We start from the raw sequence: 23,075 nt of genomic DNA, 5'->3' as shown, positions 1-23,075 counted from the left end.
TTCTCATTACCTACTCTGTTTTTTATATTGTATTCTGTCAAATACTTTTTCTGCAATTCTTGAGGGGATCGTATTCTTTCTGTTTGTTTATTTTTTTTAAAGATTTTATTTATATACCCTTGAGAGACACAGAGAGACAGAGAGAGAGGCAGAGACACAGGCAGAGGGAGAAGCAGGCTCCAGGCAGGGAACCAGATGTGGGACTCGATCCAGGGACTACAGGATCACGCCCCGGGCTGAAGGCAGGTGCTGAAGAGCTGAGCCCCCCGGGCCGCCCCATGTCCTTTCTCTGGTTAATGGGATGGATTGTGCTGACTGATGCCCAGAGGGGCCGCGGGGGCAGGTGGGCAACATGGATGAACAATAGGAAAAGCTACAAGCGTCTGGTTCTAAATAAAGAAATCCCAGAAATTTAGAAAGTACAGCCTAGCAACAGAGTCAGTACTGTTGGGACAACTTTGTATGGGGACAGATGGTGACGCCACTTCTCGTGGGGGGAGCTGAGTGAGGCACAGAATTTTTTTTTTTAATAAATTAATTTGAGGCACAGAATTGTCAAGTCACTAGTTGTAGCCCTGAAACTACTGTCAGGTTGTGTGTCGACTGTACTTCAATAAACACCAAGGAAAAGGGGTTTCTGGTAGGACTCAGGGTGGGTCCGTGAAAGGCATTTACACGGTCGTTACGCACACGAAGGCACCTCTGCAGAGGGGATCAAGATGCTCACGTGTCTTCATGTTAATTTTTAGAAGATTTACTTGAGAGAGGGTGCAGTGGGGGGGGCGGAGGGAGCGGGGGAACCTGGAGCGGACTCCTCACCCAACGGAGCCCAAGCCCCACCTGAGGCTCCACGCCACAACCCCGAGATCCTGACTTGAGCCAAACTCAAGAGTCGACGTGGAACCGATGGAACCACCCAGGAGCCCCTCAAACGTTCCTAACTGCAACCCCATGTTGTGAGCCCTGGGGGGCGGGGGGCATCTGTGACCCCCAGTCTGCCTTGAAGGGCGAAAGGCCTGCAGGGCCCGAGGATGGGAACTGCGGATGTGGGAGGGTGCCTGCATCCCCTTCCCACCCGGCGTGGGGACAGGACCCTCCCCCGGGACCCTCGGCCTTCAGGGTGAAGGGCTAAGTGCTGATTGGACCCCGCCTGCCCACAGTGATGATGCGGGACCCCACTCTGGGCGGAACTGTGGTGCCCCCGGGTTCCACCGCTGCCTGGTGCCCACTCTGCGTCCGCAGACCGTCGCAGGCACTCGTGCTCCGGATCTGGCTCGCAGCGACCCGACTCTCCTGCTCTCCCCAGTAGCCCAGTACTAGTCTCTCCCCAGTACCCCAACTCTCCCACTCTCCCCAGTACCCTCACTCTCCCACTCTCCACAGTACCCCCACCCTCCCACTCTCCCCAGTACCCCTATCCTCCCAATCTCCCCAGTACCCCAGTGCATAAAGAGGAGGCGCTCACACAGCGACAGGTCACAGATGAGTGGCAGCTGATCCCTGCTCCCCGTGGGCCACAGTGGGGCCTGTGGGTCCGGGTGGGGGCCCAGGCCTCCCGGCTGGGGTCCACAACACCCCGACCCCCATGCAATGACCATGAGCAGCTCCTACAGCCTTTCCACAGCCCCATGGGGTGAGAGTGGCCACCCTGCTGCTCCCGTCCAGGGAAGGAGGCTGCAGTCGGAACTCAGGACCCCCGCTCCCCTGTAAGCCCTGTGCTGTGCAGGCACCCAAGCCATGACCTTTCCAGCCTGTCCTAGTCGCATGGACCCCGACAGGGGTGACTGATACCCCCCCATCCCGCCCTGTGCCCGCTGGGTCCCCTGGCCCGTGAGCAGGCTTGCTCTTCACGCACTGGAACGTGGAGTCCCTCGTGCTCCCCCAGGCCCCCCTCAGGCTATTCACACATCGCTGCCCTCAGGGTGGGGAGTTTGGTTGCACTCTTGCTGGCATCAGGTTTTAATTTTGATGAAGTCCAGTCCGTCGCTTTCTCCCCTTGGTCGTGTGCTTGTGGAATCTAAGAGAAACCTTCGATCCCCGCCCCACCCCCAAGCCCGCAGGGACACTCGCTGGCCGGCCCACCCACCACCATCTCTGCGCCGCCCTGGGCTGGGAGACGTCACCCCCAAGCATCAGGTGGGCAGTTCCCCGGAGCCCCTGGGTCCCCCACCCGTGTGCTCCTGATACCGGGGTGGGCGCGCTCTGTGACCCCAGCGTGACGGCGTGTCCTGGGACAGTGGCTGGGAAAGTGGACTGTAGGTGGGCGAGGGACAGACAGGCAGCGAGGGCCCATGTGTGATGCCTGATGTGTCCTCAGAAGGTTCTCACGCACCGTCATTCTTGGATGTGTTTGGATTGCAGCACGATGCAGGAGGACCCGGAGACCTTGCTGGCCTTGCAAAGGGCCAATATCGTGGCCCAGTACCATCAGGTGAGGCCCAGAAGGGACCATAGACACTACACACCCACGACAGGGGGGACCATACCTGCAAGAGCAGGTGAGGCTCAAGAGGGGATCAGAGCCAAGGATGAGCCAGGTCAGCCCAGACAAGGACCAGAGTCACCAGGAACAAGTGAGACCCTGGGGATGGTCCCGGTGTCAGTAGCAACTAAGTGTCCATCCTGGATCCTAGTCATTGGTAGCTGAGGAGCCCAGTCACCAGGTACAGGTGAAGCCCGGGTGGGGACCAGAGTCACCAGGTCCAGATGAAGACCACAGCTACCAGGTCCAGGTGAGCCCAGGTGGGGACCAGAGTCACCAGGTTCAGGTGAGGCCAAGGTGGGGACCACAGTCGCAGATCCACATGAGGCTCAGGTGGAGACCAGAGTCACCTAGGTGAAGCCCAGTTGGGGACTAGAGTCACCACCAGGTCTGGGTGAGGCCCAATTGGGGACCAGAGTCACCAGGTCCGGGTGAGGGCCAGGTAGGGATCAGAGTCACCAGGTCAAGTGAGGCCCAGGTGGGGACCACAGTCACCAGGTCAGGTGAGGCCCAGGTAGGAACCACAGTCACCAGATCCAGGTGAAGCTCAGTGGGGGACCACAGTCACTGGGTCCGGGTGAAGTCCAGTGGGGGACCACAGTCACCGGGTCCAGGTGAGGCCCAGGTGAGGACCACAGTCACCAGGTCAGGTCAGGCCCAGGTGGGGATCGTCATTGATAGATAGAAGCAGGTGAGGCTGTCAGGCTGCGCCCACTGGGCAGACAGGCCCTTCCTCTTGTGCCTGGCCAATCTCAGAGGGTCGGCGCTCCCTCAGGATTCAGGGGAGGGAGGAGCCCTTCTGCTCCCTCCTGTCTGTCCCCATTTCCCTGCTCTGATAGGTCCCCACCATGGAGCCCGCTCTGTTGCAGGCGCACCAAGCAGGGTCTCCGCAGGACCTGTCACTGTGCAAGGTCACCGACCACCAGGGCTTTCTTCAGTGAATCCCCTGGACACCCCTCATCCATCTCAGGGGGGGGGTGGCATTTGCAGGAGCACCTCTCTGGAGGCTGACCCCCCCCAGGTCGGGACTACGTCCCCTGGAGCCCTCTGAGGGCCATGTCTGCGCTGGGCTGCAGCTGAGACACCCCGGAGGACGACCCGGGACGTGGGCAGGAAGGGAGCTGGGCCTGGAGGAGGCCCCTGGACACTCAGAGGAGGGGCCCCCACGCCTGCTTCGGGCAGGCCCAGGTGTCTGCCTCCTGCATCCGGGGCGGGGGGTGTCCAGTCCCGTCAGCAGGGGATCCCGCCTGTGAGGGGCTCTGGGGCCGGGGTGTGCTCTCCATAGGGGGACAGCCTGGTCTGGGACGAGTCTGCAGGGGTGCTCTCACCCACACCCCCTAGCCAGGGCCCCCACAGTCCCGAAGGCTTCTGCGGGGCTGCAGGTAGATGCTGGGGACCAGGTCAGGGCAGGGAGGGGGGGGAGCGCAGAGGGAGGGCCTGACCAGGCAGGAGGAGGGAAGAGGAGGACGAGGCTGCCCTGGGTGGGAACAAGGGAGGGGACAGCCCAGTGGCCTAGGTTGCAGGGGACGAGGCTGATGGGTCAACAGCCCCAAGAGAACCTGACGGATGCTGGAGACCCCAGGTGGGGCCCCCTCAGCCCTGCTCACGGCCGGGTGGCTGCTGGGATGGCTCAGGGGTGGTCGTGCTCAGGGGCTCCGACAGGATAGGAGGTGAAATGGGCCAGGGTGGCAGAGGGGACAGCAGAGAGGAGAGTCAGGGGACAGCAGGGGGACAGCCAGGGGGCAGGGCGAGGCCGGCTGGACGCTGGGCAGTCAGGCCCTGGGGAGGCAGGGGGACCTCAGCGGGATGGTCACGGGGCACCTGGGCCACGCTGACAGCTCTCGGGCTGGTCCATCAAGGAGGGGGGCAGGTCACCCCCTGAGGGTGCCGAGGGGTCCCCGCCCAGCCCACCACCGGCAAACTCCCTTCTTAGACCCCCCCAACGCCGCCCCCGCCCGCCCTCAGGCCGCTGGCAGCCCCCGCCCTCCCTGGAGGAGCCCTGCCCTCCCCAGGCCCCTGGGTGCAGACGGGGGGGGGGGGTGTTGGCTGTGGGGCCGGGGCCTCAGGGCTCTGCGTCTCTTGCCTTCCAGGGACAAGGAGCTGCCCAGCCCTTGGCCCGCGAGGCCAAGGTGAGAGCCCGTCCTGGGCCCCGGGCAGGACACGGGGGGGGGGGTGCTGGGGCCAGCTGTCTGCACCCCGTCCCCCAGGACATCCCCGGGCGTCTCCCCAGTCCCCTGTCCCAGCGCTGCACGGGATGCCGGGATCACACCCCAGACCCGGAGCCGCGGTCCGCGGGGGGCCCTGTGCCTTCCTGGCTCCTCTGGGTCCCGCGGGGGGGCTGGACGCAGCCCAAGCGCCCACCTCCCGCGGCTGGAGCCTCACCTGCGGCCCCCGCTTGTCCTCTTCCAGAAACTCCGCCAGGAGACCCGGTGCGCGGACAAATGGATAAAAATGCTCAAGTGATGGGACCACTACCTCCCCAGCGAGAAGGTGGGGCGCTGGGTGCCCCCGAGGGCTCTCCGTCCTGATGGGGCTGGGGGCCGCCCTCAGTGTCCTCCTGCCCCGTCCTCGGGGGAGCCCCCTGCCTGGGGAGAGTCTGCTGGGAGCCCGAGCCTCCCCAGGCCCCGGGACAGCAGTGGGGGAGTGTCAGGTCGGGGCCACGGTCCCTGCTCCTCGTGGGGGACGAGGCCCAGCTCCAGGGAGACCCAGCCTCTCCGCAGACACCCTGGAGCCAGAGAGGTAGAGACACAGGCAGAAGGAGAAGCAGCTCTCCATGCAGGGAGCCCGACGTGGGACTTGACCCCGGGTCTCCAGGATCAGGCCCTGGGCCGAAGGTGGCGCTAAACCGCTGAGCCACCCGGGCTGCCCTGTTGTTTAAAAGGCTTTATAATACTCAAAAAAATAGATAACACAGCAAAAATGAAAAAGGAAGAAATAAGAAACTGGAACAGACAGATAACCAGCAAAGAAATTGAATCAAAAATCTCCCAAGAAACAAAGTCCAGGACCAGATGGCCTTCCTGGGGTAATTCCACCGGATATCTTTTTTTCTTCTTTTTCCCACCGGATATCTAAAGAAGAGTTAATATCCATTCTTCTCAAATTATGCTCAAAGCAATCTATACATTTAATGCACTCAAAGCAATCTATACATTTAATGCAATCCCCATCAACATAGCAATGGTATTTTTCACAGAGCTGGAACAAATGATCCTAAAATTTGTATAGAACCACGGAAGATGGGCTGCCCTGGATCTCTGCCTCTCTCTCTCTCTCTCTCTCCCTTCTCTGTGTATTCTCATGAATAAATAAATAAAATCTTTAACAAAACAACAACAAACCACGGAAGATTGAAAATAGCCAAAGCAGTGTTGAAAAAAAACCAAAGCTGGGGTTCCAGATTTCAAGTTATATCACCGAGCTCTAGTGATCCAAAGAGTATGGTGCGGGCACAAGAAGGAGAGCCTTAGATCAATAGAACAGAATGGAAAACCGGAACAAGACACACACCTGTAACTCTATGATCAATTAATCTTCAACAAAGCAGGAAAGAATATCCAATGGCAAAAAGACAGTCTCTTCAACAAACAGTGTTGGGAAAACTAGGCAGCCACGTGCAGAAGAATGAAACAGGACCACTTTCTTACACCATGTATGTAAAAAATAAATTCAAAATGGATTAGGGACCTAAATGTGAGACCTAAAACCATAAAAAGAAGAAAAGATAGGCAGCAATGTCTTGGACATTGGCCATTGGATCTTCTTTCTAGACACGCCTCTGAGGCGAGGGAAACAAAAGCAAAAATAAACTATTGGGACTTCATCAAGTTGAAAAGGTTCCGCACAGTGGAGGAAACAACCATAACTAAAAGGCAACATACAAAATGAGAGGAGATATTTGTAAACGACACATCCGATAAAGAGTTAGTGTCCAAAATATATAAAGCAAATATAAATCTCAGCATCCTAAACACAAATTACCAACTGAAAATGGGCAGAAAACATGAATGGACATTGTCTCTGACAAGACATCCAGATGGCCACCAGACACAGAAAGTCACTCAGCATCACCCATCACCAGGGAAATGCAGACCCAAACCACAATGAGATGTCACCTGACAGCCGTCAGAATGGCTAAAATTACAACACGAGAAACAACAGGCGTTGGTGAGGCTGGGGAGAAGGGGGAGTCCCTTTACACTCCTGGTGGGCATGCGAACAGGTGCGGCCACTGTGGAGGACGGTGTGGAGGGGCCTCAAGAAGTTAAAAGTAGAGCGACCCTATGATCCTGGAATTGCGCAGCGAGGATTTGCCCCGAGGATACAGAAGTACAGATTCGAAGGGGGACGCGCAGCCCAGTGTCTGTAGCAGCGTCATCAACAGCAGCCGAACGGCAGACCAGGCCCAGGCGTCCACCGACAGATGAGTGGGCACAGACGATGGGGGAAATCCAGTCACTGCGACGTCACTCGGTCATCAGAAGGGATGGAATGAAGTCACTGACAACGACATGGGAGAACTGGAAAGGACTGATGCTAAATGAACTAAGTCAGTCAGAGAAAGACAAATACCATACGATTGCGTTCACGTGTGGATTTTAAGAAACCAATCAAACTGGCAAAGGGGTGGGGGAAAATGAGAGAAGCAAACCAAGAAACACACTCTTAACCATCAAGAATAAAGTAATAAATACCAGAGGAATGGGGGGGGGGGTGGATAGAGAAATGGGGGATGGGGATGACGGAGGGCACCTGTGACGAGTACCAGGCGTTGTAGCCAAGGGTTGAATCATTATGTGGTACACTGAAACTATGTTATCCTGTGTTAACAAATGGGAATTCAATTAAAACTTTAAGATGACAATTGTTAGTATTGATAGAACGGGTGCGCACAGTGAGATAAAAACAGAAAGGAAATTGAAAATCCAAATAAAGAGTACTTAGAGCCGCAAATCCCCTCCTTAGCTCAGGAGACGCCTGCCATGGCTATTGTCACTTCAACAGAGGCCTGGAATTTGATCCTCTGGAGAGGCTTCTGAATGGATGGATGCCAAGCACATACCCTAACCCCAAACATAACTAGAACACTTAAAACTAACCCATTGAAGCTACTGGGAGTCCCAGTGTCAAGCACAGGACCAGATCCAATCTCTACTGTTACAGACAAAAACCCTAACCCTAATCGTAAACCTAACCCTAACCTAGCCTAACACCAGACCTATCAGTAACCGAAACCAAACACTAACCCCTAGTCCATAATCCATATGCCTAAGCCGGATTCTAACTATAACCGTAAAACTAACCCTAAACACCCTAACCCCTATCCCTAACCCCTAACCGTAAACCCTGACCCTGACCCTTATCTGAACCCTAACCCTGACCCTAACCCCGAACCCCTAATCCTAACTCTAACCCTAACCCCTAACCCTAACCTTAACCCCTAACCCTATCACTAACCCCAACCACACCGCTAACTAACCCTAACACTAACCCTACGTCCTCCTGAAGCCTTCCTGCGGGGTCCTAAGTAGGCCGGGTTCCCTGTCAGCGTGGACGCGGCCCCACATCCCCGGAAGCCTCCCCGCGGGTCCTGAGGAGGCCGGGCCCTGTCAGCGTGGACGCGGCCCCACGTCCTCCCTGAGCCTCCCCGCGGGTCCTGAGGAGCCGGCCTCTGTCAGCGTGGACGCGGCTCACGTCCTCCCTGAGCCTCCCCGCGGGTCCTGAGGAGCCGGCCTCTGTCAGCGTGGACGCGGCTCACGTCCTCCGGAAGCCTCCCCACGGGTCCTGAGGAGCCGGGCCCTGTCAGCGTGGACGCGGCTCACGTCCTCCCTGAGCCTCCCCGCGGGTCCTGAGGAGCCGGCCTCTGTCAGCGTGGACGCGGCTCACGTCCTCCCCGAGCCTCCCCGCGGGTCCTGAGAAGCCGGGCCCTGTCAGCGTGGACGCCGCCCCACGGCCTCCCTGAGCCTCCCCGCGGGTCCTGAGGAGCCGGCCTCTGTCAGCGTGGACGCGGCTCACGTCCTCCGTAAGCCTCCCCGCAGGTCCTGAGGAGCCGGGCCCTGTCAGCGTGGACGCCCCCCCACGGCCTCCCCGAGCCTCCCCGCTCACCCAGGCTCCAGTCAGCAGGCGGACGAGGCTACTGCGCACGCGCCCCCGGGCGGGGCCTGGGCTCGGGCGCCCCCTGCGGGACGCGCAGGCGCTGCAGGAGGCCGAGCGGGAGGCGGCGTCCCCGCGCCCAGGGCCGCCCCCGCATCCGTCCAGGCTCCAGCCGAGGCCTGTGAGCGGCGGAAACGTCTCCCCGACGCGGAGCCCAACCCCAGCTTCCCCAGGACACTGGCGGACGGTGACCTGGAGCCCAGGGACGCGACGTGACATGTGGACCAAACTCTCACCACGTCCCGCAAAACTCACTGAACGTTGTACGTAAATTTAAAACACACAGCTATCAAAATATCAGAAAGAAAACATAAAAGAAAATCTACATGACCTTGAGTTTGGTGGTGCGTTTTAACACACAACACGAAACACTGATCCAAAAAAAAAATATATATATATATATATATATATATATATATATATATATATATACATAATGTGAACTTTATAAAGGTAAAACTTCTACTCTGTGAAAGACTTTGCCCAGAAAACTAAAAGACAACTCACAAACTGGGAAAATATTTGCAAAACACACATCTGATATTCAAACTACTTGATTTTTATCCAATCTCTACAAAAAACTCTCAGAAGTCCACAATGAGAACATAGCCGTATAACCACGGGTGAATATCTGTGCAGACACCTGGACAAAGAGATGTACCAATAAAAAATAAGCCTGCAAAAATATGGTCTACATCCTCTATCATTAGGAAGTTACCAACGTGAACAGCAGCGAGATAGTGCTACACACCATTTAGAGATGCTAAAGTCCAAAAAAAGGATCCCAGTTGCTGGAGGGTTGTATATGACAGGAACGCTCCTTCATGCTGGGGATGTGCATACAGTTGCTTTGGAAGACAGTTTCGCAGTTTTTTCCAAGGCTAAATAAATCTCACCTGAGGGCCCAACATTCATACTTCTAGTATTTAGACAATTGTTTTGAAAAAACTGTTTCCATGCAAAAACTAGCATGCGAGTATGCGCGGTAGCTCTATTCATCCTAGCTAAAACCTTAAAGAGATCAGGATGTCCTTCAATACATGAACCCATAAGCAAACTGCAGTGCATCCAAGTGAAGGGTGCCAGGAAGGCCGCACCAGCCTGCGAGAAGGGTGCACATGGGGCCGGCTGGGCCCGTGCACACAGTCCTGTATGAATCCATGCGTGTCCCCCGAGTGCTCTCACCGGTCAGGGCTGTGCTGGCCCCTGGAGCCACCCGGGCAGAATGGGGCCAGGAGCACTCTTCCCAGGTGGGGCAGTGGAAAGAACAGTACATAACCTCTGACACCCTCCACAACCCTTGACTGGGGTTGGGTTGGATTTGAAACAGTAAGTGACCAGGTAAACACTTCATTCTTCTATTAGAGCCTCTATTAGAGGACCAAAGGGCAGAAAATCAATGCTTCAGCTCAAGTCTGGACTCACATGTGACCCTGGGCAAGTCCTGTCCACCCTGGGGGCCCAGGCAGATGGAGGAGAGGAAGAGAGCCAGTTATGTTTTAACTTAACTCTGACCCTGACCCCAAACCCCTAACCCCAGACTTTGACCCTAAGCCCAAACCTGAATCTATACCTTATGTCCTAACTACATACCAGAACCATCTGACCTGCATTATCCTACTATGCCATAAGCTGAGCATGCAGCCCTTTGTAATAAGCTGTAATTGTGACAAGCTGCCTTACTTTCTCTGGTGTGGGAGATACCTAGTTCTTGGGTGTTGGCCTTTTTGCCCCCTTCTTTCTTTTTTTTTTTTTTTTAAGATTTTATTTGTTTACTTGAAACAGGGAGCACAAGTGGACAGAGTGGGAGACAGAGGGAGAGGGAGAAGCAGGCTTTCCACTGAGCACACAGCCCCATGCAGGGCTCAGTCCCAGTACCCTGCGTTCATGACCTGAGCCGAAGGCAGATGCTTCACCAACTGAGTCACCCAGGTGTCCCTGCCCCGTTCTTCTTTCAATCTTCAATTCAAACCTCAAGTCGTCTATATGTTCAACAGTTCTCAGGACAATAATATTTCTGGTGTTTTGAGATCTTGTTTATTTCTTAGTGTTTCTTCTTCATCTTAAATGTAGGTAAAAATTATTGCAAATTTGAACACATTTCTGAATTTATGAGAATATTAATAATTCTATTTTAAAATTAAATATGACATATTTATGACACACAAAAAATGTACAGAGCACAATTTAATAAGCACACACATTTCATCACTTTGCTTAGGGCTAAGGTTACCTTACACAAAGAAGTAACCACTACCCTTTTGTAGGTTTATTGATTTCTATAATTGTATGATAATGTTTCCGATATTATAAAACATTCTACATTACATATCTGTTGCTATTTTATAAAGTTTAAAACTTATATACATGGTATCATAATCTAAACCTTACATTTAATCTTTAAAATGTTTTTTAAATATTTTAAACAATAATTCGTAAACATTTGAAAACAATAATTTAATTACAGTTCTTTGGATTGTTAACTCAGTTCAATGGGGACGATAAATGTAACTCATGTCATCGATAAGCATGTTAATCTATATTCATACAAATGACTCCTGTGGTGCAGAAGAATGCTAAAGAGTGTTCCTATGATCGATGAATTTTCTTTAAGAAGAGAAAAATCTTTTTGGGGGTTTCATGAAATTTATTCTGGAAATTCTATTTTCATTTTTTTTTTTTAATTTTTTATTTATTTATGATAGTCACACAGGGAGAGAGAGAGGCAGAGACACAGGCAGAGGGAGAAGCAGGCTCCATGCACCGGGAGCCCGACGTGGGATTCGATCCCGGGTCTCCAGGATCGCGCCCTGGGCCAAAGGCAGGCGCCAGACCGCTGCGCCACCCAGGGATCCCTCTATTTTCATTTTTAATTAGAAAGAAAGAACAGATAGTTGGGTAACATGATGAAAAAAAGTTATTAAATTTCTCCAGTTGCTGCTTGTTCTTACTTGTATAAACTAAATAAACAGTAAGAAAGGTGTTGGTCCAGTAAAAGAAAACAAAACAGCTCACCAGTATGAGAATAACGTGAGTAGCCTTGTTTTCAGGAGAGCGTGAAGACTGGATGGTACTGCGAACATTCTGAGCTGCTTTGTGATGTCTGTAAAGGATATTCACCATGTAGATGCTACTACATGTCATCAGAGAGAGAAAGGACAAATCTCGAATGAATACCGTACTTAGAAATATTGATGCTATCTGGCCATCATGTGCACTGCTTTTACAATAAGCAATCTGATACCCAAGTCTATCATCGGTGATATTCCTGTTGGCCACAGTTCGTAAAAGGACCACAGAATAGATGGCCATGTTGATCATCCAGAAGAAAAGTAAGGAGGGTTGAATGAATGCAGGGATTTTGTATTTGAGCCAGGCCCATTTATGACTACTTGGAGTAATAGTCACTGCCTGAAATGTACTCTGGAGGGCGGTTGTGCACAGAGAAATACTCCGGGTAACTCTCTGAATATAGAGCACTGTTTTACATCCAGTATCGCCCATCTCCACTCTAATTCCAAAAGATGTAATTATATTTGGAATCCCTCTGAATATGAGCGTCAGAGCATTAGCCAAAGTTAAGTGGGCAAGAATCATATCTACAGGCTTCTTCTTATGAGGAAAAATTAAACATGTGTACATATATAATGTAAATAACAAAGAATTCCCCATGAAACCAATACAAGTTTGAAAGATAAAGAAAATCCCCCAAATTATGTCACTGGAAATCATTGTCTTTCAGTCTCTCTTAGATCTTCAAACCAAGTCCAGTACATCCTATAGACAAATAATTTGATTATGAATATAAATATTAAAGGTAATTGAGACTGAGGGCTAAGCTATCAAGTTTCAGGGAGTCTTCCTGCAGAATTGGCAACTACGTAGCTATACGAGGGATCATCGAGGTTCTTAAAAAACAGAACTGTCAAGGAACAGAATTGAATGTTTATGAAGACAGAGAGTATCATATGTTCTGTGCCAATTAATAAAAGTAAAAGCTCATGCTTTCTCTAAAAAAAATTTAAAAATTTTTAAAAAGAAATGTGTTGTTCAATTTATTAAGTTTTTATTTAAATTCCAGTTAGTTAATATAGAGTGTAGTATTAGGTTCAGGTATACAACACAGTAACCCAACACTTCCATACATCATCCAGTGCACATCATGACAAGTGCACTCCTTAATATTCATTCTGTATTTCACCCATCCTCCTCACCCACCTCTCTTCTGGTAACCATCACTTTGTTCTCTATAGTTAAGAGTTTGTTTCTTGATTTACCTACCTCTCTCCCTTTTTTCCCTTTAGCTTGTTTGTTTTGTTTCTTAAATTCCACATATGAGTGAAATTGTATGGTATTTGTCTTTCTCTGGCTTATCTCACTTAGCATAGTACTCTCTAGCTCCATCCAGGGCATTGCAACTGGCAAGATTTCATTCTTTTTCTATAACTGAGAAATACATAAATATGAATATGAATGTGAATATATATGCCACTTCTTTATCCATTCATGAGTCAATGAACACTTGGGCTGTTATAAACAATGCTGCTGGAAGCATCAGGGTGCACGTGTCCCTTTGAATCAGTATTTTTGTATCCTTTGGGCAAATACCTAGTGGTGCAATTGCTTGATCGTAGGGCAGTTTCATTTTTAACTTTTTGAGGGAACACAACTGGCTCCACAGGTTTGTATTCTCACCAAAATACAAGAGGTTCCCCTTATCTTCACATCCTCACCTATTGTTTCTTGTGTTCTTGATTTTAGACATTCAGACAGATGTGAGATAATGTCTCGTAGTTTTGATATGAATTTCCCTGATGATCAGTGACATTGAGCATCTTTTCATGTGTCATGTTGATGAATTCATTTATCAGTTCTAACTCTGAGCATTTTCTGAATTTTATCTTTGGCCTATTGGTTGTTTTAGAATATATTGTTTATTTTGCTTAAAATTTGAAATTTATCACTGTAAATGTTCATATTTAAAAGGAAGATAGAATCCAACACAATAATATCATTTTATATATAAAGAAACTAGAAAAAGAGGAGCAAATTTACCCTAGGTAGCAGAAGGAAAATGATAATAAATAGGACAGAGAAACAAAACAGAGAGTAAGAATACAATAAATTCCGTAAAACAAAATGTTTGTTCCTTGCAAAGATTGACAAAATTGACTAATCTTAGATGGATTGATTAAGAAAAAAAGAAGGAAGATTCAAAGCACTAAAATCAGAAAAGTAAGTGGGCACATGACTAACAATCTTACAGAAAAAAATATTATGTAAGAATATTATGAACAGTTTTATATCAACAAACTAGATAACTTAGATGAAATTGACAAATTCCTAAAAACATAAAATTTACCAAACCCACTCAAGAAAATATAGAAAATATGGATCCCTGGGTGGCTCAGCGGTTTGGCGCCTGCCTTTGGCCCAGGGTGCCATCCTGGAGTCCCAGGATCGAGTCCCACGTCGGGCTTCCAGCATGGAGCCTGCCTCTCCCTCTGCCTGTGTCTCTGCCTCTCTCTCCCTATGTCTATAATAAATAAATAAAATCTTTAAAAAAAGAAAACATAGAAAATAAATCTAAGCAGCCCTAAACAAATAAAGAGCTTAAATTAGTAGTCAGGAACCTTTCCCTTCAAAAGAGCTCAGGATCACGTGGCTTAACTAGTGAATTTCCAATAAAAAATTTATCCTAATGCCTCTCAAATTCTTCCAAAGAATAGGAGGGAACAGTGCCTAAACATATTCCATGAAGTCAGCATTATACTGATATCATAGCCAGACAAAGGCATCACAAGGAAAATAAAAGAGGGGGAACAAAATCCCTTATGAACATAAATGCATAATTCCCCAACAAAATACTAGCAAACTAAATCCAGTATCATATTAAAAGGAGGACATACTATGATCAAGTGAAATTTATCCTAGGAATGCAACGGTGGTTCAACATATAAAACCAAATACTGTAATACAGCACATTAATGGAATAAGGGGAAAATCCATACCATCATTTCAGTGCATTTGGGAGGAAAAAACAACATCCTTTCATGATTAAAAAAAAAAAAAAAAACCTCAATAATCTAGGAATAGAGGGTAACTTCCTCAACATGAGAAAGGGCATAAGGGCATATATGAAAACACCAAAAGTAGCACCATACTAAATAGTGCCTGAAAGACTGAAAGCTCCCCTCCTAAGATCAAGCACAAGACAAAGATCAAGACAAAGATGCCTGCTTTCACTGCTTCCCTTCGGTATTATCCTGGAATTTTCAATCATAGCAATTAGTAAAAAAAAAAAAAAAAAAAAAAAAAAATTCCTCAAAATGGACAGGAAAAAGTAAAATTATCATACGGTTTCACTCATATGCCGAATATAAGAAATAGTGCAAGGGACTGTATGGGAAGAAGGGGAAACTGAATGGGGAAAAATTAGAGAGGAAGACAAACCATGAGAGACTCTTATGTCTGGGAAACAAACCGAGGGTTGCTGGAGGTGGGTGGTGAAGGGGTAACTGGGTGATGGGCATTAAGGATACCCGTGATGGAATGAGCACTGGGTGTTATACACAACTGATGAATTATTGAAAACTCCATCTGAAACTAATATGTCAGGAAATTGAATTTAAATTAAAAAATAAATTAGTAAAAAAAATCAAATAAATAAATAAGTCAATAAAATTAACTATATTCACAACTTAAACTATGACAAAATTCCTTGATAAAATTCAAAGTGCATTCAAAATTAAAACAAATGGTAGAAAACAAAGAACAAAATGGTACATGCTTAACTTAGGAAAATAATTATTATCTGGGCCTGTGACCATCCTGCAAAATGACTAAATACTGCAACCTCTCTGTGAACGGGAAAATACCAGGTTGACTCACCATATTTTGTAACAGAGGAGATGATCTACAAGCTAAGGCAAGAAAATGACTAGCACACATTTTGGAAAGGAAAAAAAAACCCACAATTTTCTCATTAGATGGTATCATTTTTTAAGTATAAACTGCAAAGAATCTAGAGTTTAAAAATTACAAATAAGAATTTTACAAGGTAGGGATCCCTGGGTGGCGCAGCGGTTTAGCGCCTGCCTTTGGCCCAGGGCACGATCCTGGAGACCCGGGATCGAATCCCACATCAGGCTCCCAGTGCATGGAGCCTGCTTCTCCCTCTGCCTATGTCTCTGCCTCTCTCTCTCACTGTGTGCATATCATAAATAAAAAAAAAAAAAGAAAAAAAAAGGAATTTTACAAGGTAAATGGATAAAAATATCACTATACTATAACCATTTGCATTTATATATCAGAAAAAAATTCCTTCTATAAAATAAAGTTTAAGGTTGAGATACTACCTAAACAGTATAAAAAGTATCAAGTAAGTATAAATAAAAACAAAAGACATGTGAAAGCAGTAAGAGAAAAAGCATATAATTTTTCATGTTCAAAGCCTCAAAGATATAATATGCAAATAATGTCCATGTTTCCACAATGATGCATAAGTATTATAGAATCCAGGTCTGATTCTCAAGATGATATTTTTACCTGTACAAATGTCTATGATACTCACAATGTCAAAAATAATCAAAGCAATTTTAAAGGAAAAAAAGAATGCAAAGAATTTTTCCATGAAGTATCAAGGTAAATCAGTATGAAGCTACATCATTAAGATATGATGGGTTTGGTGCCAGGAGCACCTTATGAAACAAATTAGAGTTCCCAGCAGTCAATCAACACAGTTTTTTAGTCCCGATACATGTGATCAAGTAAAGAAGTATGGTTTACAACCGTAGTGTAGGTTCTTTTCTAAGTATGACCTGAGATATTTCTGATATCATGTCACATAAAATATCATTTTCATATGCATTGAACACCTAATTGTAGAAACAAATCTATTAAATATTTTATAGAATAATTATCTTCAAGAGATTAGACCCGATATATTTTTCTTGAATTTTTTAAAAGCCCAAGTGTAAATAAAAATATTAAAAGATTTTTATCTCTCTAAAATTAAGACTATAAAGTGAGTGTGCTAACAAGCCCTAGGGAGGAGGAGTTCTTTGCCACAAACATAATTGCAAATTCTGGTATGCAGAATGTCTTTGGGTATGTGCATTGTACTCAGGCTAGAAGAAGGAATATTGACTATAAAAGAAACAAAGGAAAAGGGGAAGAAATGCAAAAGGACAACAAATGTACTTCTGAAAATAGGGTATGGTAGTGAGGATCTTGGAAACAGCAGAAATACCGTGATTATTAACAGAAAGGGAGAGTGACAGGGTTGCAGAAGCAGATAAATGGAATAATGAGAAAAATTACATAAAACACTAACCTGGGGGAAAACGATTAGGTACATAATTAAAAGAAATAAAAGACTGTAGAGTATCTTTAAAAATGGCTTAAAAACAAGTGCATACAGGGCACCTGGGTGGTGCAATTGGTTAAGTGTCCAACTCTTGGTTTTGGCTCAGATCATGACCTCATGGGTCCTGAGTTGGAGCCGGGTTCTGCTCCACACTCAAAGCAGACTCTACTTAAGACTCTCTTTCCTTCTCCCCCTGCCCCTCCCACACCCCACACTTGCTCACACACACTCTCTCTCTCTCTCTCTCAAATAAATAAATAAATCTTTAAAAACAACAAAACAACAACAAAAAGTGCATAAAAGCTCAAGAGAAAGTGCAACCAATAAAAGAAAGCAAGAAATGGGAATAGAAGGAGTAGTAAGTTGGATGAGCTCCAAAGTATGAAGGACCAGGAAGAAATAAGGAGGAAAGACAGAGACTAGGCTACGCAATCAGTACATGGTATATGTCAATCTATCATCAAGTATATGTAAGACAATGTGCACTAATAATGTTATCTCAATTAAATGTAGAGTTTTTTTTAATAAATGCAATTAAAGAAGAAAGATGGATATAGCCAGGAAAGCCAAAGGAGAATTTTTTTTTTTGCCAAAGGAGAATTTTAAGAAAAGAATTTAATGAATGGGGAATTAACTAATATAATAGCAAAAGAAGATAATAGAACAATTTTTAAAAAGTGGTATAGTAGGGGCACCTGGGTGGCTCAGCGTTTGAGCATCTGCCTTCAGCTCAGGTCGTGATCCCCAAGTCCCTGGATTGAGTCCTGCATCGGGGACCCTGCTCCATGGGGAGCCTGCCTGTCCCTCTGCCTCCCTGTCTGTCTCTCATGAGTAAATAGATAAAATCTTTTTTATAAAGTGGTATAGCAAAACCAAAATGCTTATCATACCATAAAAAATTAATACAAAGAAGAAATCTGAAATAAAGGGGAAATTTTAAGAGATAGAAGATCAAGTTTAGATTTGAAAAGAAGAGAATAAAATGAGTAGCAGAGTTCAGGAAAGGACTTAGTATCTCCTTTGCAGCCCTGAGACCCCAGTCACAGCAGCATCCTTACCAAAGCCCGTCTCTGTGGCTCCAGGGCAGGAGGACAACGCTCATGGGCCGTGCTGAAGAGCAATGGCAGGATGTCAGGGTTATGGGGAAGGGGCCGTGTGACTTCATCTCCCCCGGGCACTAACTGCTTTGTTATCCAAAATGGAATTGGCCTTGTGTACAGTGACTCAGCACGGCATGTACACAGGAGCCTGAGCGGGACTCGGTGGTGCCGGGTGTCTCCTGTTAGGGTCATTAAGACCGTCAGTCACAAGTGCACAATTACCTTCTGATGTAACAGACAGCTCCCAGGTTGGCCTAGTTGTAAATTATTCCTCAGGGTTCCAGAGTAATGATGGGATGCTAATCAGAAGTTCAGTTCTCTCAGCTGACCAAACTATGCAGACACTGGCCACAGTGCAGCATCCCTGAGGCTGGGGTGGTGACTATTCAGTTGAATTTCAGGTTTCTGAAATTTCCATATAAAACAAGCATATTGCTTTGTCTTGTTCAATGACCAAATCAATCCAGTTTTTATTTTAATTCTCAATACAGGGTCAGTGATATAATGTGCACAACTTTAAATACAGGAAAAAAATCTCTTTTATTTAAATGTTTCTTTTTGAAATGATTATAGATTCACAGGAGGTTATCAGGGCAGAAAAGTCATATTAACCCTTCACCAAGTTTCCCCTAATTATTATATCTTTCACAATAGGGTACGATATAGAACAATTTGATGCCGATGCAATGTGTATGTACAGTATTTGGCTCATGTGTAGGTTCATGTAACCGCTACCTCCCTCAAGATACAAAACTATTCCACCCAGAGATGCCTGAGTGGCTCAGCGGTTGAGCATCTGCCTTCAGCTCAGGGTGTGACCCCGGGGTTCTGGGATCGAGTCCCACATCGGGCTCCCCGCAGGAGCCTGCTTCTCCCCCGCCCCCGTGTCTCTGCCTCTCTCTCTGTGCCTCTCATGAATAAATAAAAATAATAAAAATCTTTACAAAAAAACCTATTCCATCTACACAAATGTTCCCTCTTGCTACTTCTTCATATTCACATTCACCCCCCACCACATATCTGTTTTCCATCACTTTATTTTTGCTATTTCTAGATTGCTATATAAATATCATATAATTATACAGCATATAATCTTCTGGGATTTGGTTTTTATCACTGAGCATTAGTCTCTGGATCCATCCACGTTGTGCAGGCATCAGTAGCTAAATTCTTTTCAGTGTGGAGTAAAATTCCTGATATCAGTGGCCCACAGTTCATTTAACGTTTGCCTACTGACAAACTCTATAGTTGTTTTGCAGTATGGCTACCACAAAGAGACAACAGTTTTGCATTACTCTGAACAACTGTATACGAATCTTTGTGTAAACATAAGTTTTCATTTCTCTGAAACAAATGCCCAGAAGCACAACTGATGTACTGTGTGATACAGGGTATATTCAATGTTTAAAGTAACTGCAAAACTGTTTTCCAGAGTGGCTTGGACATTTACAATCCTACCACAGTGTAGGAGCAATCCAGTTGCTGTACATCCTTCCCAATATTTAGTATGTGATTATCTTCTTAAAAATTGTGGTACACTACAAATAATGTAAAATCTACCATCTTCACTGTTTATAAGCATATAGCTCAGAGGTATTAAGTATATTCATGTTGTTGTGCAATGGATCTCCAGAACTTTTCCATCTTTCAAATCTGAAATTCTATGCCCATTAGCCGATGCCCTCCTTCTCCCCTTAATCCCAACATCTGGTAACCACCATTCTTTCTATTGCTATGAATTTGGCTACTTAAGATACCACATTAACTGGAATCATATAGTATTTGTCATATTGTGACTGGTTCGTAGTACTAGGCTTAATGTCCATTCTGTAGTGTGTGACAGGATTGCCTTTTAAGGTTGAATGACATGCCAGTAAATGTATATACTACACTCTGTATATTCTTCCATCCATTCATGGATTTCTTGTGTTTACCTTTTTTTTTTAAGATTTTATTTGTTTATTCATGATAGACATAGAGAGAGAGAGAGGCAGAGCCACAGGCAGAGGAAGAAGCAGGCTCCATGCCAGGAGCCCGACACGGGACTCGATCCTGGGACTCCAGGATAGCGCCCTGGGCCAAAGGCAGGCGCTAAACCGCTGAGCCACCCAGGGATCCCCTTGTGTTCACCTTTTGTGAATAATGCTGCTATGAACAGGGGTGTGGAAATATCTCAAGACCTGCTTTCAATTCTTTTGGATTATACCCAGAAATGAAATTGATAAATTACACGGTAGTTCTACTTTTGCTTTTTTTGAGGAACTGCCACACGGTTTCCCATAGTGGTTTTCCAGAGCTTCTAATTTTTCCACATCCTTGTCAACACTTGTTGTTTTCTGGTCTTTTGATAGTACTCTTCCTAATGGGTGTGGAGTGATATTTAACTGTGGTTTTGATTTGCATTTCTCTAATGATTAGGGATGTTGAGCATCTTTTTGTAAACTTGTTGGTTATTTGTATATCTTCTTTGGAGAAAGGTCTGTTCATATTGTTGGATCATTTTTAAACCAACTTACTTGATTTTTTTCTGTTGAGTTGTAGGAGTTGTCCACATACTCCTTTTATTATTAATCCCTTAGCACTTTAATGATTTACAAATCTTTTCTCCCATTCTATAAACTTTTTTCACTCTGTCCATTGTGCCCTTTGATGCATGAGTGTTTTAAAGTTTGATGTAGTCCCATCTGTCTTTGCTATTATTGCCTATGCTTTTGGTGTCACGTCCCAGAAATCACTGCCAAATCCAATGTTATGAAGCTTTTCCCTGTGTTTTCTGCTAGGAGTTTTGGAGTTTGGGATCTTATATTTAGGTCTTTAATCCAGTTTGAGGTAACTTGCATATGCCATTATCTTATATTTTAGCTATTTTGATAGCTGTGTAGTGATACCTTATCATGGTCTCAATACTTTACTAAAGGGTAGTGACGTTGAACATCTTTTCATGTGCTTATCTGCCATTTGTATATCTTATTCAGTGAAATTTATCTTTGTGTCTTTCTTTTTGGGTGTCCATTTTATAATTAGATTGGTTTTTAAACATTGAGTTCTCAGGCTTCTTCACATAATCTAGATAGGACTCCTTTGTCAAATAATATAGCATGTAAATATTCTCTCTCAGGATGTAGCTTGTCTTTTTATCTTTTTAACAGAATCTTTCAGAGAACAAATGATTTTAATTTTTATGAAGCCCAATTTTTCCTATTACAGATCATGCTTTTGGTGCCCTGGGATTTTTCGTTTGTTTTTAAAGATTTATTTATTTGAGAGAGATGGGGGGGTTTGCAAAGGGAGAGAGAGAATCCTCAAGCAGACTCCCAGCTCAGCACAGAGCCTCAAACAGGGCTCAGTCCCAGGACCCTGAGATCATGACCTGGACCAAAGTCCAAGGCTTCGCTAACTGAGCCGCCCAGCTGCCCCATTTTTTGTCATGTTTAAGAACTCTTTACCAAGACCCAGGGCACAAGGAATTCCTCCTATTTTATCTTCTAAGAGTTTTATAGTTTTACAGTATACATATGCTTGATATCCATTTTGAGCTTTTTAATAATGTGTGGGGCTTAGGTGGAGTTCTTAGACAGATGGATTACACAAATCTTCATTTCTGAAGTGTGGGGATCATTAATACTCCTGCCTGAATTGGATCATTGTAGTTTTCCATCAGCTTTAATCACAGAAACTGGTAGTAGTAAGAGTCATCCTAAAGGCTTGCTTGTATTTCAGACACCCTTGGCCTTATTTCCACTGTGTAGTAGCAGCCCAATTTCCCCTTGCTAATTGAGATCAATGATCCTACCCAGTACAGTAGCTCCCAAAAATATCTTCATGTTTATTGAACACTCAAAGGTCTATCCACATTTCTCCTCCCCACACCTCTTTGTCACCAATTTTCTAATCATATCCCTTCCAAATTGCTAACCATCCAGCTAAACCGTTGGCCACAGCCCAAAACCTTGTATATACCCATACTCCTGACTACTTCCAAAGCAAAATGAACAATTAGCTGCACCTGATTGTTCCCACTCAGAAGATTTCCTTTCACCACTGTCCTTCATGGATGTCCCAGAAAGGGACTGTGGTGCCACATTTGTCCACTTTTGAATGGTGCGTGCATATTATCTGTAAACCAGGCTTGAGCTTTCACTTTCCTAGTCAACTAACAGTGCAGACATCCCTAGGAGGCCATAGATGCAGGCTAGGAGAGAGAAGGTAATGTAGCAGGAGTGAGGTACGTGGGCTTTTGGGTTATGTCTTCATGTAATTTCCTTGTGCCTTCAGGGCATGTACAAACCTGATCTTGTATGGACCGCTTCCATTCAACAATGGAATACTGCTGTGCATGCCCGACCCTATGGCTTTATTGGTCAGACGATGTCTAGCTTAATACTGGAAGCTCAGGCTGCATAGTAACTTGGTGGCTCATGGTAGCATTCAGTCTCTACCAAGGCCCAGTAGCAAGCCAAAAGCTATTCCCCAAAGAGAGATGATAGGGTTTTTGGAGGATAATAGGACTTTCCACATTGTGACTCACATCCTGAAGGCCTCTACCTACCACTGCTGCTTTGAGAACTATTGGATCTGCTGCATCATACAGCCCAAGTAGCAGAGCAGCTTGCATGACAGCCTGGACCTATTGCAGAGCATTCTCTCATTTTGAGTCCCACCCAAAACTAGCAGCTTTTCAAGGTCACTCAGTAAATGGACCCAAATGAGGAATATGTTGCCTCCAAAATCCAAGGAGGTCCACTAGACATTCTGCCTCTTTTTTGCCCTTTAGGAGGAATATCTTGACATGCTGGTGCCAAGGGACCTCTAGAAATTTCACTGAGGAGAAAGGCCTTTGAATTTATCATATTTAGTTCTCACCCTCTGACATGCCAATGTGTTGCCAATAACTCTGGAGTATTTGCTACTTCTTACTCACTAGGTCAATCAATATAATGCCATCAGGACCCATGTGGTGTCCTGTGGAAGG

General features: G+C 46.2%; 1 long non-coding RNA gene across 1 annotated transcript; it reads left to right on the top strand.

The window, feature by feature from the left end:
• The first annotated feature begins 1,021 nt into the window (after nucleotides 1-1,021).
• Nucleotides 1,022-7,175, top strand: LOC112669276 (uncharacterized). The gene is made up of 3 exons (XR_003142140.3): nucleotides 1,022-2,136; nucleotides 2,362-2,431; nucleotides 4,892-7,175. It is a non-coding gene; the product is annotated as an uncharacterized LOC112669276 (long non-coding RNA).
• Nucleotides 7,176-23,075: the final 15,900 nt, after the last annotated feature.

The sequence above is a fragment of the Canis lupus genome, chromosome 31 (assembly GCF_003254725.2).
Source record: "Canis lupus dingo isolate Sandy chromosome 31, ASM325472v2, whole genome shotgun sequence".
In the NCBI taxonomy this organism is placed as follows: domain Eukaryota; kingdom Metazoa; phylum Chordata; class Mammalia; order Carnivora; family Canidae; genus Canis; species Canis lupus.
Note: the sequence above shows the minus strand (reverse complement) of the source record. Positions and strands in the feature narration are given on the sequence as shown.